Raw genomic sequence first — 16,269 nt, 5'->3', positions numbered from 1 at the left:
CAATTTACTATCTTAACTATTTTTAAGTATATAGTTTAGTAGTGTCGAATGTATTCACATTGTTGTGAAACAGATCTCCAGAACCTTTTCATCTAGTAAATCTGATGCTCTGTACCTATTAAACAACAATTTATCTTTTCCTCCTCCCCTAGCCCCTGGTAACCAGCGTTCTACTCTCTGTTTCTATGAATTTGACTATTTTAGATAGTTTACATAAGTGAAATTTACAGTATTTGTCAGTTTGTGATTGGCTTATTTCACTTAGCGTAATGTTCTCAAGCTGCACTCATGCTGCAGCATGGGACAGGATTTTCTATGATGTCAGGGCTGAGTACTATTCCCTTGTATATCTCACATGTTGTTGCTCCATTCCTCTATCAATCAACATTTGTGTTGCTTCCACTTCTTGCCTATTGTGAATATTGCTGCTGTTAACATAGGTGTGTGTGCACTGGCTCTCTTATGCAAAGAACAGAACTCACGGGATAGGAACTTCAAATGTTAAGTCATCTGAATTAAATCTAGGGCATTACCTTCTTCGTTTTTCTGATACGCAATAGAGTAAAATATGTGGGATTAAATATCCCGCCCTACAATTTGTAATGGAGAATAACATATACTTTTTAGATTAAAAATTTATAAATTAAAATATCTTCTACGTAGACTTATTTACATGCTGCAGGGCCATTCTTGCACCTAGAAATGGAAATGCACATACCTGGGGTGCAGGTGAAGGGTTGCTCCAGCACCTCCCTTCTCCACCGAGAGAGGCCGAAAGCTAACTTCACTTTCTAGACTCACTCCTCTTCAAGATCTGCTTGTTCTAGGTGGCTTCGTCACAGAGACAGTTACTTAATCATGGTCCTTTTCTGATTGCAGAAGAGTCAAGAATGACTTTAGGAGCTAATTCTCTGCTGTGGCTCCTAAAGTCATCCATAAAAACTCTTTTCCAATTATGCATGTAACCAGTGACTGAACTTAAGGACTTCCCAGTAAAATGACCAAGCATCTAGGAGGTGCTGGCCTAAAGGCCATTCAAAGAGACACTCCCAGCCGCTGGGGCGCTATCATGATGCGTGTTCATACGTGGATTGCACCGCTGGCCACACTGTGTTGCAAATGGTCTGGCTTCTTGTTGGTTTCCCCTTTTAGATCACAAGATCTTGGGAACAGATTCTGTGCTTAGTTCAAGTAGACATCCCACATGTAATGTTACTGCTATTTAGCCATAAATTGTATTAATAACAATAAGGTACAAAATTTGAATTGAATTTCTAAACCAATGAAGTTTTTCAAGGGTAATGACCTCCAGCTTGTCGTTGTTTGATTATTTATTGACAGCAAACCACTTACAAGGAGGCTCTGATACACAAAATACTCAGAAAAATAGCAACAGATTCCATTGTAAATGAATTTGACTTTGTAAGACTAAGGAAGCAAATTCTAGATATTGATTAAGTGAAAATTGTACAGCATTAGTAAAAACAAATGGCTCTTGGGCCCTTCCAATATTATTTTGACCTTCACAAGTAACATGCCTGCCTAATTGTAAAAAATCATGTGGCTTATGCAGCGACTTAGGTACTATAGAAAAGTGATATTAACAGGAAGCATTTCTTTTAATATCTCATTATTAATATTCTGTATATTGAACTATAAATCATATAAATTAACCTATTAATTGAGAATTTTCATTGCTATGTGCGGTTTATAGAAAGAAAATAAAAGTTACTTCCTTGACCCTGCCTTTAGTTATAATCTGGAACTATTAGAATCTCATTTACTCTCCCAGGGCGGTATCCTAGGGAGCCACATCTTCTGACGGGAGAAAATCCTGCCTTGACTGGGAAAGCTACAACTACTGTATCATAAATCAAGAAGCTCTAATGGGCTGGGGGAAGGGAAGCCGCTATAAGGAAACAAAATTAAACTGCTCTTTGAAGGTAGCTTGTGAAGGTAACTAAATCCGTTTATCCCTTCCATGAACTTCACTCATGTGTGTTTGCTGAAGCTGGATCAGAAAACCAATTACAGACGTAGCTTGTGGAGTTTACTTGCTATCATGGAGGCGCAGCCAGTGTCCCAGGAACACTACTCTGTTATCTCATTAATTGAAGAAACACAACTCAAACGGGAAGTGTGTTTACTTTTAAAGTAATTAAAAGTAATGCCTAAAAAGATGTGGACTTAATATCCACCTGCCTGCCCTTCAGAAACGCTAAATGACCCCAGACTTCCATTTAGGGTTCAGGTGTGTAAATTCTCACTGGGGACCTCTGAAGGGATTGAGTTAAATATGCTAGGTAGGCTATTTGCTCTTCTAAGATATATAATTAAAAGAAACATTGTTTCAAAACAAATGTTTACATCCTTAGACATAGGAACTTCAACAGCTAAGGAAAGTACAAGCAGTCTTGCAATCGTTTTCTGCAGGTAGAAATGAAGCTTCATGAGCATTTCCGGAACAAACAGGGTAAGGGAAAGGGAACTCTTCCTTATTTCCAGTTAGCTGGGAAATGCTTTCCGCCAGGTGCAATTTCAAGAGCTCTTAGGGTGACAAGAGTATTTGAACTGGTGGCTTTAGTGCATGGTATCTTTTATTCTAGAAAAATAGAGAGATACTAAAATTTTAGATTATAGGTACAGAGGTCCTTAGAAAACAAAAATTCAAAAACACTCCACCAAATTTTCTTAAAGAATAAACTGTTCCCTGAGGTATTGCAGCAATAATTCGCCTGAATGGTCTGAAATAGTGAATGTGTTTCCCAAAGTACTTGAACTTCAAGTGAAAAGAAAATAGATTACTTATACATCAAAGCACCTCTGGTGTAAATTACCAAAAGTCAACGGTTCAGTAGATTACCAACAGGCAAAATATAGTATTTGATTACAGCTCCCTTGACATTGTTCCCAGTGTCTGCATTAGAATCCACCGTCTCCATATGAAGGACCTTCTGGGTCAACTTACTTTAAAAATCTCTTAAGGATGCTTTTTTTTTTTTTTTTTTTTTTTTTTTTTTTTTTTTTTTTTTTAATTATACTTTAGGGTTTTAGGGTACATGTGCACAATGTGCAGGTTTGTTACATATGTATCCATGTGCCATGTTGATTTCCTGCACCCATTAATTCGTCATTTAGCATTAGGTGTATCTCCTAATGCTGTCCCTCCCCCCTCCCCCCACCCCACAACAGTCCCCGGAGCGTGATGTTCCCCTTCCTGTGTCCATGAGTTCTCATTGTTCAATTCCCACCTATGAGTGAGAACATGCGGTGTTTGGTTTTTTGTCCTTGCGATAGTTTACTGAGAATGATGTTTTCCAGTTTCATCCATGTCCCTACAAAGGACACGAACTCATCATTTTTTATGGCTGCATAGTATTCCATGGTGTATATGTGCCACATTTTCTTAATCCAGTCTATCGTTGTTGGACATTTGGGTTGGTTCCAACTCTTTGCTATTGTGAATAGTGCCGCAATAAACATACGTGTGCATGTGTCTTTATAGCAGCATGATTTATAGTCCTTTGGGTATATACCCAGTAATGGGATGGCTGGGTCAAATGGTATTTCTAGTTCGAGATCCCTGAGGAATCGCCACACTGACTTCCACAATGGTTGAACTAGTTTACAGTGGGACTGTAAACTAGTTCAACCATTGTGGAAGGATGCTTTAAATGTAAACGTCTACCTTAATTTTCTCAAATCATTTGTAATGAGTTACTTACAAGAGCAAAGAACTAATGTATTTAACCTGTTCCTGTATATCGTTAATATATACAAGAATACCAAAGAACAATAAAATACTGAGAGCTGTTAATGGACACTTTGGAATGAGTGTTCACTCTATGTTTAACTCTAACAGCGAATACCTGTAACATCTTTTGCAAATACTTTAGCAAATTAAAGTATCATGCTCATGTATTCAAAGTACATAGTACATAAATACCAAGATTTTACACACAAATTTTTAATAATCCAAAAGGTACACAGCATTCCTGTAGGGTTGGTAAAGGAGTATTTTCAAGAATATACCCTGTCAGTAGCCCCCTTGGCAGCATGACTCAACCTAGCTTGCAAGATTATGTTTTAGAATGTCTTGACTTCACTGAGTGGGAATAAGAGCTGATTAAATAATTCTTTACAATAAAATAGCTTTAGTCAACCCTTGGGTATGATTCTTTAAATTCACTTAAGTATTTGAAAAAGATGTTAGATGTTCCCTGTTGGAATTACAGATAGAGCAAACACCCACCCCAAATTGTTCATTTGAGGTTCTCAGCATTGTATTGCTCATAACCTTGGAGTTATATAAAAAGTAAGCAGGGTAGGGAGTGATGTAGATTTGCTTTATTTTCTATGATTTAATCTTTCTTTCTTTGTTCTCTTGCTTTATCTCAGAAAAATTTCATGGAAAATGAATCTTGGATCATTTTCAATTAAGTCTGGTTTTAGGCCCACTTGGTAGAAAATATCCCAACAAATTATGTACTGCATGCTTTTTGTAATTAATATCTCAAGTTACATAAGAAAAAATAATTGAGAGGGAAATCAAGTGTTTAAATGTGGGAGACAGGGATCCAGCTGAGTTTCTGGAATGAGACCTCACCCTTTGAATTATTCCTCTATTGTGAATGTACTGGGCTGTTTCCATTCCTCTTCTACATACAAACTCTCCTGGGATTGGGATACACGTTAGTGCATGAAACCCTTCCATTCTGCACAGCATCTCCATGAAGATGGCCTTACCTCATTTCACAGATGTGGAGATCTAAGCCCCTACTGAGTACTGAAATTTACACCTTTTTCTTCTGGCTCCAAAGACTGGATTTTTACCACTATACTTGCCTTAATTGGAATTAGTTAAGGAAATGGGAACTTTAATGAAGAGATTGACATGATGGATTTGGACTTTTCGTTATCCTTATCTGCCAAAGCAAAAAATGATAGTCTTCGTCAATTTAACTCAACTAAAATTCATAGGGCATTTTCCATGCTCAGGGCAGTGTATGATTCAATCCCTGCCCTCGAATAATTTATGTCTAGTACATGGGAAAAGCACGATTAGATTTGACCAATCTTGACGATATGCTATGTGTAAGGCAAGCACTGTATCTTGTCCTAGATACGTTTCTCAGTAGAGAAACATGAAGTGCTGTGGGGCCAGGCACAAGAAAAACTTCATGTCCCTGTGAGGGAGGCAGCGAGGAAGGAGTCTGATGGGTCTGTGGTGCCTGAGAGAGATGAGAATAAGAATGAGAATGGAAAAGGTGGAAGGGAGACAAAACTAGACCTTCTTTGCTTCCACAACGTTGCTTAAAAAAATAAAACTCTTCTTTCATTGCATCCATTTCCTTTGTAAAGAGCTTTTGTATAGTGAAGTCTTCTCTGCCCAAAGTCAAGGTTAACCATGATGACAAACAAGGGAAAGAATGGGGAAAGCATGGGATGGTTGAACCAGTACTGTCACCAGCCAGAGCTGAAGAAACTGGCATCATGATGTTTAACGTATACAGGGAGGTAAGAAGCCGAGACGTGGTGCGCCCTCACTCCCTGCCCTCTTGCTCTGTGTGCTTCTGAAATCTCCCTGGCAAATCTTTCTTCTCCCCTGTCCCCGCCAGCAACACTGGTAAACCTGAAGTTCAACATATTTTAGAACTGACTGTTTGGATGAAGGATGGAGTGTACGGAAATAAAAGTGAGTATTGTTCTTGGACTCCCTGGCCCTTATGAGGTGTGTTGAAAGGATCCCCTAAGGCACCAGAAGAAATAAGACAGGACAGGCAAGTAACCGAAGGGAAAAAGTGAGAGATATTAGTTTGGAAAGGCACATGTACCTCAGGGAGAAAGAGTGCAGAACGGACTCTGATTCATGAAGGAAAAGAAAATTGGCAGCCTAGGAACAGTAGAAGAAGTTTCCACTTGTTAGCAAGAAGAAAGAATATCGTACTAGCTTGTAATGCTTTTCAAGATACATAGAAAATGACCGTCAGCTTCTTAATCAGTCCTTGAATTATTTCTAACATTTGCTTATATATTAATTTTGTCATTTGAAGATTAGTTTAACTTGACAAGGTTTACCACAGGTTAACTGTTTTCCTCCTTGTGCTTTGTAAAATTTGGCTATCATATTATCCCATGAAATCACATATGTAGCATCACTGTGCGTTTGCAATGTTGCATGCAGTTTGGAGACGGTTCCATTACGAGCTGAGAACATAGGAGAATGCACAAAACTGATTCTTCTCCAGAATGAATCTCCATGCTTTTACTGCTATAATTTTGTAAAAGAATAGAATAAGGAACATAAAAAGAGAAAGGGCAAGGAAGTTGTGGTTGTGAAGACAAAACAAGAAGTGAGCTACTTGAAAATATCAAGAGAGTTTAATTCCGTTCAATCTGGAGTTTATTAGTAACTATACTTGCTAAGTAAAGTAACATTCTGAGTATTCACTAAATGACAAACATTTTTCACTGGTGATTAGGAAGTTTTCTCAAAACCTGTATAAACTGAACAATATTATTCTCATGTGATTAATGAAGACATGAATCTCTGAGAGGTTACAGAACTAATAATTAGAAGAGTCAAGATTTGAATCCAGGCTGGGCACAGTGCCTTATGCCTGTAATCCCAGTACTTTGGGAGGCCAAGGCGGGTGGATCACCTGAGGTCAGGAGTTCGAGACCAGCCTGACCAAGATGGCAAAACCTCATCTCTACTAAAAGTACAAACATTAGCCAGGCATGATGGTGGGTGCCTGTAGTCCCAGCTACTCAGGAGGCTGAGGCAGGAGAATCGCTTGAACCCGGGAGGTGGAGGTTGCAGTGAGTAGAGATTGCACCATTGCACTGCACTCAAGCCTGGGTGACAGAGAAATAATCAGTCTCAAAAAAAAAAAAAAAAAAGAAAAAAGAAAAGCTGAATCCAGTCCAGCACTGTGCGATGCATATGTCTCTGCACTTCTCTATTCCTGAGTGTCACTAACTCAAAGGCCTGGAGGCCCAGGGTGCACATGTGAAGGGAATTTCTGAGGTGGACCCTCCAGTTGGCAGGAAGGGGGCTTCCACAGGGCTTTGCCTATCTAATAGTAGTACCAAAATTTTTTTTTAATATTAAGTTTACCCAAAAAGGGCAGTAGGGAACCAATTTTTCCTGAAAATCGCCAGCTTGTAACTGCATCATAATATACTACTTCATTAGTTTAATTGCTCTAATATAAACATGCCCTTAAAATAATTTTCACATGGGTTTAAAATTTGTCCTTCAAATAAAAGTTTGTCTTTATCTCCTCTGATAATAAAAAATGAATGCTTTTATCCTTGGCAGAAAAGAAGCTTTATAAGCAGACATATACATGAGTGGTGTTCAGATTCTGCCCCCACTAATATTTTTGCTAATATGTCCTAAAGAAACAGTGGCTCTGTTGGGGTTTGGCAGGATGCCACAAGGAAATAAGATCCAAGTGCCTGAAGTTTAAAACTTCTGCATGGAAGCTTTACTACAACTGCCACGAAGAACTAGAAGCCAGCTAAGACCCATCAGTTTGAAACCTATGTGTGTGCTGACATCACCACTGGGCTGGGACACTGTAGATTTCAAACAGAGCATAAATAATTTCACTACATTGGAAATACGCAAGTGTTAGTTCAAAACTTAGGGAAAAAGATGTGGATGGGGAGATAAATGTCAGTACACAGATTTTTTATGCACTGAATTAGCTTTGAAAGAGCAGTTTTTGTTTTTTGTACAAAACATGGCCTGCCCCTTAAAGTAAGATTAACACTTTATTTACGCATTTGGCGAGATCATTGAATTTCCATAAAATATGTAATTTGGTGAATGCTAGACTAGTCAGAATGTGCATATGAATCAAATATGCCCTTTTGTTCTCATCTTCTCATCTGATTTGTTACATCTAGAGTCAAATACATTTTCAGTTGATTGAAGCAAGATAATATAGAGATATGACAAAAAAGGAATATTCCATGCAATTTACTATCTTAATTACACCAAGAAAGGGAAGGCAATAAGATTTGTCTGCTGACAACAAAGTCCCATAATGAAAAGGGAAAACAGATTGAGGAGAATATGCTTATGTACTTAAACATCATTATTGTTGTCATTAAAACCATATTTCCCCATTGGTTGTTCTTTAGGGTGGGCAGATTTGTTTTAAATAATGAAGGATCCTCACAAGCACCTCATACTTAACATTTCAGGTCAAGTTTTCATTTATTTTTTCATAGTGCACTGCGGCTGCCTCCTAAGTCATCCTGCCACCCTCTTCTCACCTCCAAAGTATCCTCTATACTGCTTCTAGAGTGTTCTTCCTAAAATGAAAAGCCCAGCATGGCACTGCCCTACTCAATTGGGGAAGTTACCAAAGCCCCTTTAACTCCTTAATATGGCACACAAGGGCCTTCATAGCCGCTGTGCCTCAGATCCCCAGTTCTTACTGTATGTACCTCTTCTCTCCCGGCCCCTCCCATCTCTCTGGTCATCTCAGATTGTTCCAAAATGTAAACATACTATGCTCTATACACTTTCCTCTACATACATTGCCTCTTCTGTCAAGACATCCCATCCTCGTGTTTCTACACCACCTCGACCTGGAGAACATTTGTCACCCTGGGGAGGTCCTACTCATCCCTCAAGACACAATTCAAATATCCCCTTCTCTCTAAAGCCTTCGCTGGCCTCTAGCATTCCTTCCTCTTGGGTTCCTGTAGAACTTTTACTAAAATAATGATCCTGTTAAATGTCTTCCTGTTTCTTCCTACTAAGACATGAAGACTACCATATAACATATTTGTGATTTATCTAGTGGTCTGCTAAAGCTGGCTAATACAAGCTTGTGAGAGATGATCATTAAATATTCGAGAATTTTGCAAGCTGGTGGTTACATTGTGGTTATTTGAAATCAACTGCAGTAGGAGTATTTATACCACAAAATTTGCAAACACCACATATAAGAACATTTTTTTTCTTCAAAGAGGCGGCTTATGAGCATAGCTGGTTTTATCCCCACAGTCTAGCAGGGTCTCTAAGTGTTCAAAGGAATTGCTTGAGTAATTAATGTGATTTCTGTTAACTGAGAATTATTTGAGTTTAAATGAAACAAAGTTAACTATAAAAATAATGGTGGAATTTCATATTTTGTTTCAATTTGAATTATAATCCGTTTATAATAAACAAGTATGGATTTCAAGTTTGTAAGAACTAGAGATTTTATTCCAGGATGGCGTGGTCAGTAGGGCCAGGTGATGAGTGGCTCAAGTGCAGGAATGTTGTCTTGTTTAGCCTCCTGTCATTGACATTACACAGTGTCTGGCTTGTAGTTGATCCTCATTACATTGTTACTAAGCACATTAGCACATGAAAAACCATGGAGTATAATTCTGTATCCAAAGGGTTGGCTATTTTAATCCACTCATAGAGAATCACTGCTGGAAACGGGCAGCACCCACATGGTAAAATTCTTGATCAGAAACAAAAAATTAAGCTAGTTTAAAGCAAATAAGAGATTTTCTGGAAGCAAAATTTCAAAAAATAATTTGTTTCTCCGAAGTTGTTGAAGTTTTTTGTTTGTTTTTGTTTTTTCGAAGTCTCGCTCTGTCTCCCAGGTGAGAGTGCAGTGGCGCGATCTCAGCTCACTGCAACCTTCGCCTCCCGAGTTCAATTATTCTTCTGGCTCAGGCTCCTGAGTAGATGAGACTACAGGCGAATGCCACCACATTTGGGTAATTTTTTGTATTTTTAGTAGAGATGGGGTTTCACCATGTTGGCCAGGCTAGTCTCGAACTCCTGACCTTGTAATCCATCCGCCTCGGCCTCCCAAAGTGCTGGGGTTACAGGCATCGGCCACCGTGCTGGGCCCAAAGTCGTTGAGTTTTAAGAATAACTATATATTGAGCTATCTGTTTGCTTATTTTTATAGTAAACATATATTTTACATATAGTAACTCTATTACATACAACATATATATTTATATGTAGTAACTATTATATGCAACCATATTTATATATCTTCTCATAGTAACAATTTATAATGTGCATAATCTTACATGATGTTATATAATTACATATTATATATGATATCTAGATATAAAAACATTAGTAATTACCATATTATAAGTAATGATAGTTACTCATACTTTATTAGAAAAATTTATATACATATATGATAACCAAAGCTTTTTAACTTACATTTATGTTTATGTTTACATCCATTTCAAAAGTCTTTTGTTGTAAATTTTCCCATCAGCATCACCAGAATAGCTGTATGAATACCTTTGGCCCCACTGCAGACGAGGAAATACACAGAGCCATATGCACACCAGCCCAGGGCTAAGACTACCATTTTAGATAAACTTTTTCAGCAAACTTATTTTACAGATAGGGAATGCCAAGAGAGGCTGATTCTATTTGTTCATCTTCATATAGCTGGCTAAGGGCATAGCAAGGATTTTAATTTAGGTCATTGATTTGGGGGTTGGCATTTTTTACAGTACATAAATTTGGGGTCTGTGCACATGTGTTGGCTAGAGAGGATCTAAGCAGGCTATTCAGAAATCGTTAAAGACTAAAGAACAAAAGAAGGCCAGGTGTAATGGCTCATGCCTATAATCCCAGCACTTTGGGAGGCCTAGGTGGGAGGATTGATTTAGGGCAGGATTTCAAGACCAGCCTGGGCAACACAGCAAGACCATATCTCTGCAAACATTTTTATGTAATTTAGCCAGTTGTGGTGGTGTGTGCCTGTTCTTAGCTACTTAGGAGGCTGAGGAGGGAGAATCAGCCTGGGGTGACAGAGCAAGACTCCATCTCTTAAAAAAAAAAAAAAGAAAAAAAAGAAAAAAGAAACATTTTAAACTTGGGGTATCTAATTAGCATTCAGCCATGAACTGGATGCCAGGGAAGGGTTATCATTGCTTGAATGAAAATCCAGTTACAGAGTGAAACTCACAGCTCTTATACTTGGATGTCCAAATATGGACTTTCTCACATTTGAAGGAGCCATTCCTATCTGGTTATCTTTTTTGTGTAGTTTATACATATTTCATTACTGTTGTGTCCTTAATACAGCTACTTTATTTTATTAATTTTGAACTTCCTACTATAAACATAGCAAGATCACATTCTGTATTGTTTTATTTATAATTTTACATTTTATGATTTTGCAGTGTAGAGGGAGCTTACTAATAAACAAGTTTACCAAATTATCACTGATCCATAGTGAGGACTTGAAAAACGGTTTTCAACATATAAGTGATTTTATCATACTTGAAGTTGCTTCCTTGTGGCTGTTCCATTTCCTCTATCTCTAACAGAGAAAATTTTGGAAGCCCATTTCAGCTAAATTTATCTAATAATTGAAAACTCATGGGTGAGTGTCTTTTTCACCTATCATATTTCAGGCAAAAAAATTACTCAAATATTTGCTCTTGATTTGTCAGAAAGATTAAGCTATTTCTTATAACTTAGGCTAAATATGTCTCACAGCTCAAATGCAAATTTCTGGCCAAAGAATATGGATCACTCAAGGAACACTCATTAGTTTATGCTCAAAAAGAAGTAGTGCAAACCCTCCAAATCCCTTGTCTGAAGTAAACTTTTCATCACATTTTTTTTTCAATGAGGTTAATTTCGTAACTTGAGAGAAGTATCTTTAAGTTCTTATTGAGGGGAGAGACTACATAGTCTTTATCTTGTCAGCACTTAACATAACGCCATGGATGAATACATTGTTCAATAAATGTATATCAAATCGAATTAGATTTTTAAAAAACAAGTGATCCCAAACCAAAATATGTCAGTGCTCCCACAAGATTCATATTTTTTTCAAAATGTCTTTTAGTTTATACCTCACATGGTTACATTTTTAACGAATATTCTATATTATTATTTATGTTCAGAAAGGTATATTTACCTATTAGTGTTTTAGGCTATATAAAGTTAAAAATAGATTAGGGAAAATAAAGGTGGGTTTTGTTTTGTTTTTTAACCACAGGGACAATTTCAGAATCTTTTCCCAGTTACCTAATGTTAATTGATCCCTGAAAATATTTTGGAACTCAAAGCAATTTTCATCAACTGAAATCTCCAGGAAAATATATTAGACACAATTAGTCATTAATTTCAAGTGCTAAATTGTAACCGACTACTATAACAAGGCACACAAGTACTGTTGTCCAGTACTCAGCAGGAGGGAAGGTGTGGTGAGATTCTGGCTTCATTTACCTCCCCCTTTCCCTGCTGCTCTCCTGAGACTCTTGTGAAGTAATTAAGAGTGAGAATAAAGAGGCATCATGAAAAACATACTTATTTTAATATTTGTGAATTGTTTCTATGACTCAGTAATAAAATAAAAATTAATGACTGAAAAAGTAGAAGGTATGAAAAAATTGACCAATAACACAAAAATTTTCTTCAATTTATTAAACAAAATCTTATTGGATACATGAAACCATTAACACATTTAGTTCCTAGAGAAGACTAAGAAAACTTTTATATGATTTTGTGAAATTTATCATCTTTTATTAATCATGTAATTCAATTCTGCAATCAACATATTCAGTGATAATGAACATTTTAGAACTTGACTCTGGAAATGTTCATAATAAAACACTTTGAATACTCAATTATACAAATACGATACATACTTTACATTATATTTATCTCCTATTTTTTTCTATTGTTCCATTAGATTCAGTGCCATATTTGGTATTACTTTGAGGTGTATTTTCAAGATACAAAATACTCAGATACAAGTTTATACTGATTTACAGACACTAATGAATATTTAATTCCCAGATATTTAGATGCATTATAATATCATGTAATTTACATCGCAATAAGACAACAAAATGCAATTAAATTGAATATAAGAATCAAGTGCCTATCTCTATCCCAGGCAGATAATAACATTTTTTAAAATGCTTATAAAGATGAGAATTTTAAATGTAAACTAATGAAACAGAATTTTCTCATAGGAGTATTGTAAACAGCTAAGCAACAATTAATTTCACTACCTAAGTAGGAAATGTCTATATGTAAACTAAAATAATTGTATTTGAAACTACTTACATGCAAATATACAGATGGATGCATGGATGGATGGGTGAATAGATAGATGATGGTTTTGTTCATCAGCTTTATGGAATCAGAGGTAGAAATTTAGAAATACATTATTCTTGTTTCCCAAAAATTATTTTTGTTTTGTATTTGTATTTATATTAAGCTTCCATGATGATAATACTGGTAAATTGTGTGTGATGATACTTCAGAAAAATGATAATACCATGTTCAATATTTATTATGCACCAAACTGTGGTCAAGCACTGACTCTGGAATAAAGTCCTAGGGTGGACAGACAATAAACAAAAGAGTTGATATCTATAACACGTGCTGTGGCAGTGGGGAAGGAAGTAGGGGTGGGGGCAATTTTAATTTTTGTGGTCATGGAGTCCTCACTAAGAAGTTGAGATTTTGATACCACTCTAAAGGCTCTAGTCGTGCAGATGTGAATATATTGCCAAGGACTGTAACAGGCAGAGAGCACCAAGACAGCACCAAGGCCCCAAGGAGTGTACCCAGCATGATAAGGGAGTGGCTGTGGTCTGATCAGGAGTGAGGGGATGAGTAGCAGGATGCTAGGGCCAGGCACAGGAGAGACAGAATGGGATCAGACCATGGTGGCCTTTCACTGGAGACCTGAGCCCCTGGAGGGCTTTGGGCAGAGAAGCGATGTGACCTGGTCAGCGTAACAGGGGACACTCTGGCTGTCGGTGATGGGAATAGAGGCAAGCGTGGGTAGAAACAGGGGCATATTAAAATAGCTGGGTGTGTTTTAAGACAGAGCTAGCAGGTTTGCTAATGGATTGAATATATGAGAGAATTAGAAGACTCAAGGAAGACTACAATTTTGGATTAAAGCAACTAGAAGGAAGAAATTGCTATCAACTGAGACGGAAGACTGAAGAGATCAGTTTATTTTTTCCTATTTTTGAGGATTAGGGTAACACTGGAGCTCATTTTCAGACCTGTTAAATTTGAGATACATATTGGTGGCAAGGACAAGAACGCAATTACATAAATGACTTTGGAGTCTTATGAGAGGACAAGGTTGGAGTTAGCGGTTTGAGAGAGATTAGTATGTAGACACTTTTAAAGCCATGCGGCTGAGTAAGATCTTCACAGAGGAACACACAGAAAAGAAATTCAAGGACCGGACTAGAGACACTCAAAACATATAAAGTCTGAGAAACCCAGAGGAACCAGCAAAGGAGACTGAGAAAGAGTGGCCAGTGAGGCAGGAAGAAAGCTAGAGGAGGCTGGGACCATAGACACTGAGTCAGGAAGGGAAGACCTGCCCACCTATGTCATGGAGACTGCAAACGACATAGATGACATGCAGACTGCAGAATAACCACAGGAGACAGCAATGCTGAGGCCATTTGTGAGCTTCACAATTTTTGTGGCGTAGTGGGGGTATAAGCCTGATTGGACTGGGTTAAAGAGAAAAGGAAGTAGAGGAAGTGGAAAGTGGACGGACAGCTTTCAAGGATTTTGCTGAGCAGAGAGGCAGATAATTGGAACCAAGAGAAGAAAGTGGAGTCCATAGAGGGTTTGTTTCTACATGGGAGAAATGACAACACGTTTGCATGCTGAGGGGAATGACCTGGGAGAGAGCTGGGAAAGATAATGGGAAGGGTGGGAAGGGCTGCAGAGAGCAGTGCTTTTGCCATATTTTGGTGTTCCTGCGTAGCAGGTGGCTGTAAACAGCAGCATGAGTAGTTCAGAAACAGGGGACAAGCATAATACAAGAAAGCAGGTGCTGGGGACGCAAGTGTGTGGTGGAGGGAGCTTGTGGAAGGCTTCTCCCGATGGCTTCTGTTTTATCAGTGGCATAGGTCATCAGATGGACGTAGGATGGGGAAGGGTACAGAAGATTTGATGAGCAAATGGAGGGCATGAAACAGCCATCTTGTATGAAAAGGAATGTATCAGGAAAATGTGGTACGATTTCTGAGCATCGTTAACCTGCTTGACATGAGCCTTTATGACTTTAAAGTGGGCATATTAGCATGGCAGCCTCTTGCTACTGTAGTACATGGTGTGTTTAATTTATAGGTCAGATGCCCAGCCCTAGGGAGGAAGCCAATAGCTAATCTGGCCATATGGTTCCTCAGGCCTAATGCTGGTAAAAAGATTGCCTTTTACTATGGGTGGTATCACCAAGACTGAGGGAAATTCCAGTGTTTTGTGGGATGTGGGGATGTGGGGAGATTCTCATTATTCCAGTGACTTGAGCACTGACTCTGTCTTATTTATTAAGGGCTATAGGCACGGAGAATACAGGAGTGAACAAATAATGTGAGAGGGTTAACAACCAACATACCTTTAGAAACCCTAAAGATTGTATATCTAAAAGGTGGACTGTGGTCCCAGAAGGAAGGCCTAAAGAAAAGAAGGACCAAAAAGGAGAAATGGTGAACAAAGACACTGATAAACTTGCACCACAAAAACTCCCAAAACGTTCATATAAAATAGTTACAAAAAGGTTTAATTTGTGATGGGGAACAAAAATAGAATGAAAATTGTGCACAACAATGGAATATTAATTGAGAGGAGGCCGATCAGTGTTAATTGTTCTAAGTTCTTAGTACTGTTTGGGATGGGTTAAGATACCAACTTTAGATTTATTTCTTTAAGTATGTAGGAAAATTTTCAAGTAAAACCACAGAAATAAAGATGAGTATTATTTCCAAACCAGTAGACAAAAGGAAATAAAAGGGTAGGAAAAAAACTAAAAACAAATGAGTAATTTGAGAATCTACCTCCCCTTTCTAAGTAGGTTACAAAAGAGAAAAAAGAAGCACAGATAAAGTGAAACAAGTGGAAGATAAAAAGAATGCTTGCATTAAACAAATTCAGATATAGCGATGATCACACAAATTGAGAGTAGGCTAAGCAAAATGAAAAATCTGAGGTTTTTTAGAAAGGATTAAATAAGACCACTATACACTATTGTCAAGACATGGCTAAACAGCTGAAGAGAATGGACACAAACGGATGCTTCCATAATAGACAAAGCTGAGCAGCAATATTATCATTAATAATAAAATATCATAATCTTGAAGGTGAAAAGCATTATTACATGTAGGAATATGAAGAATTTAAATGACCAGGAGGAATTTTCCACGCAAAGACCCCTAAGAAAACAAGCTCCACAGATACGCAGCAGATATTGGAAGACAGACAAAGAGAAA

Source organism: Symphalangus syndactylus, chromosome 4 (genome assembly GCF_028878055.3).
Source record: "Symphalangus syndactylus isolate Jambi chromosome 4, NHGRI_mSymSyn1-v2.1_pri, whole genome shotgun sequence".
Classification (NCBI taxonomy): Eukaryota; Metazoa; Chordata; class Mammalia; order Primates; family Hylobatidae; genus Symphalangus; species Symphalangus syndactylus.
The sequence above is the reverse complement of the archived record's forward strand: the minus strand, read 5'-3'. Positions refer to the sequence as shown.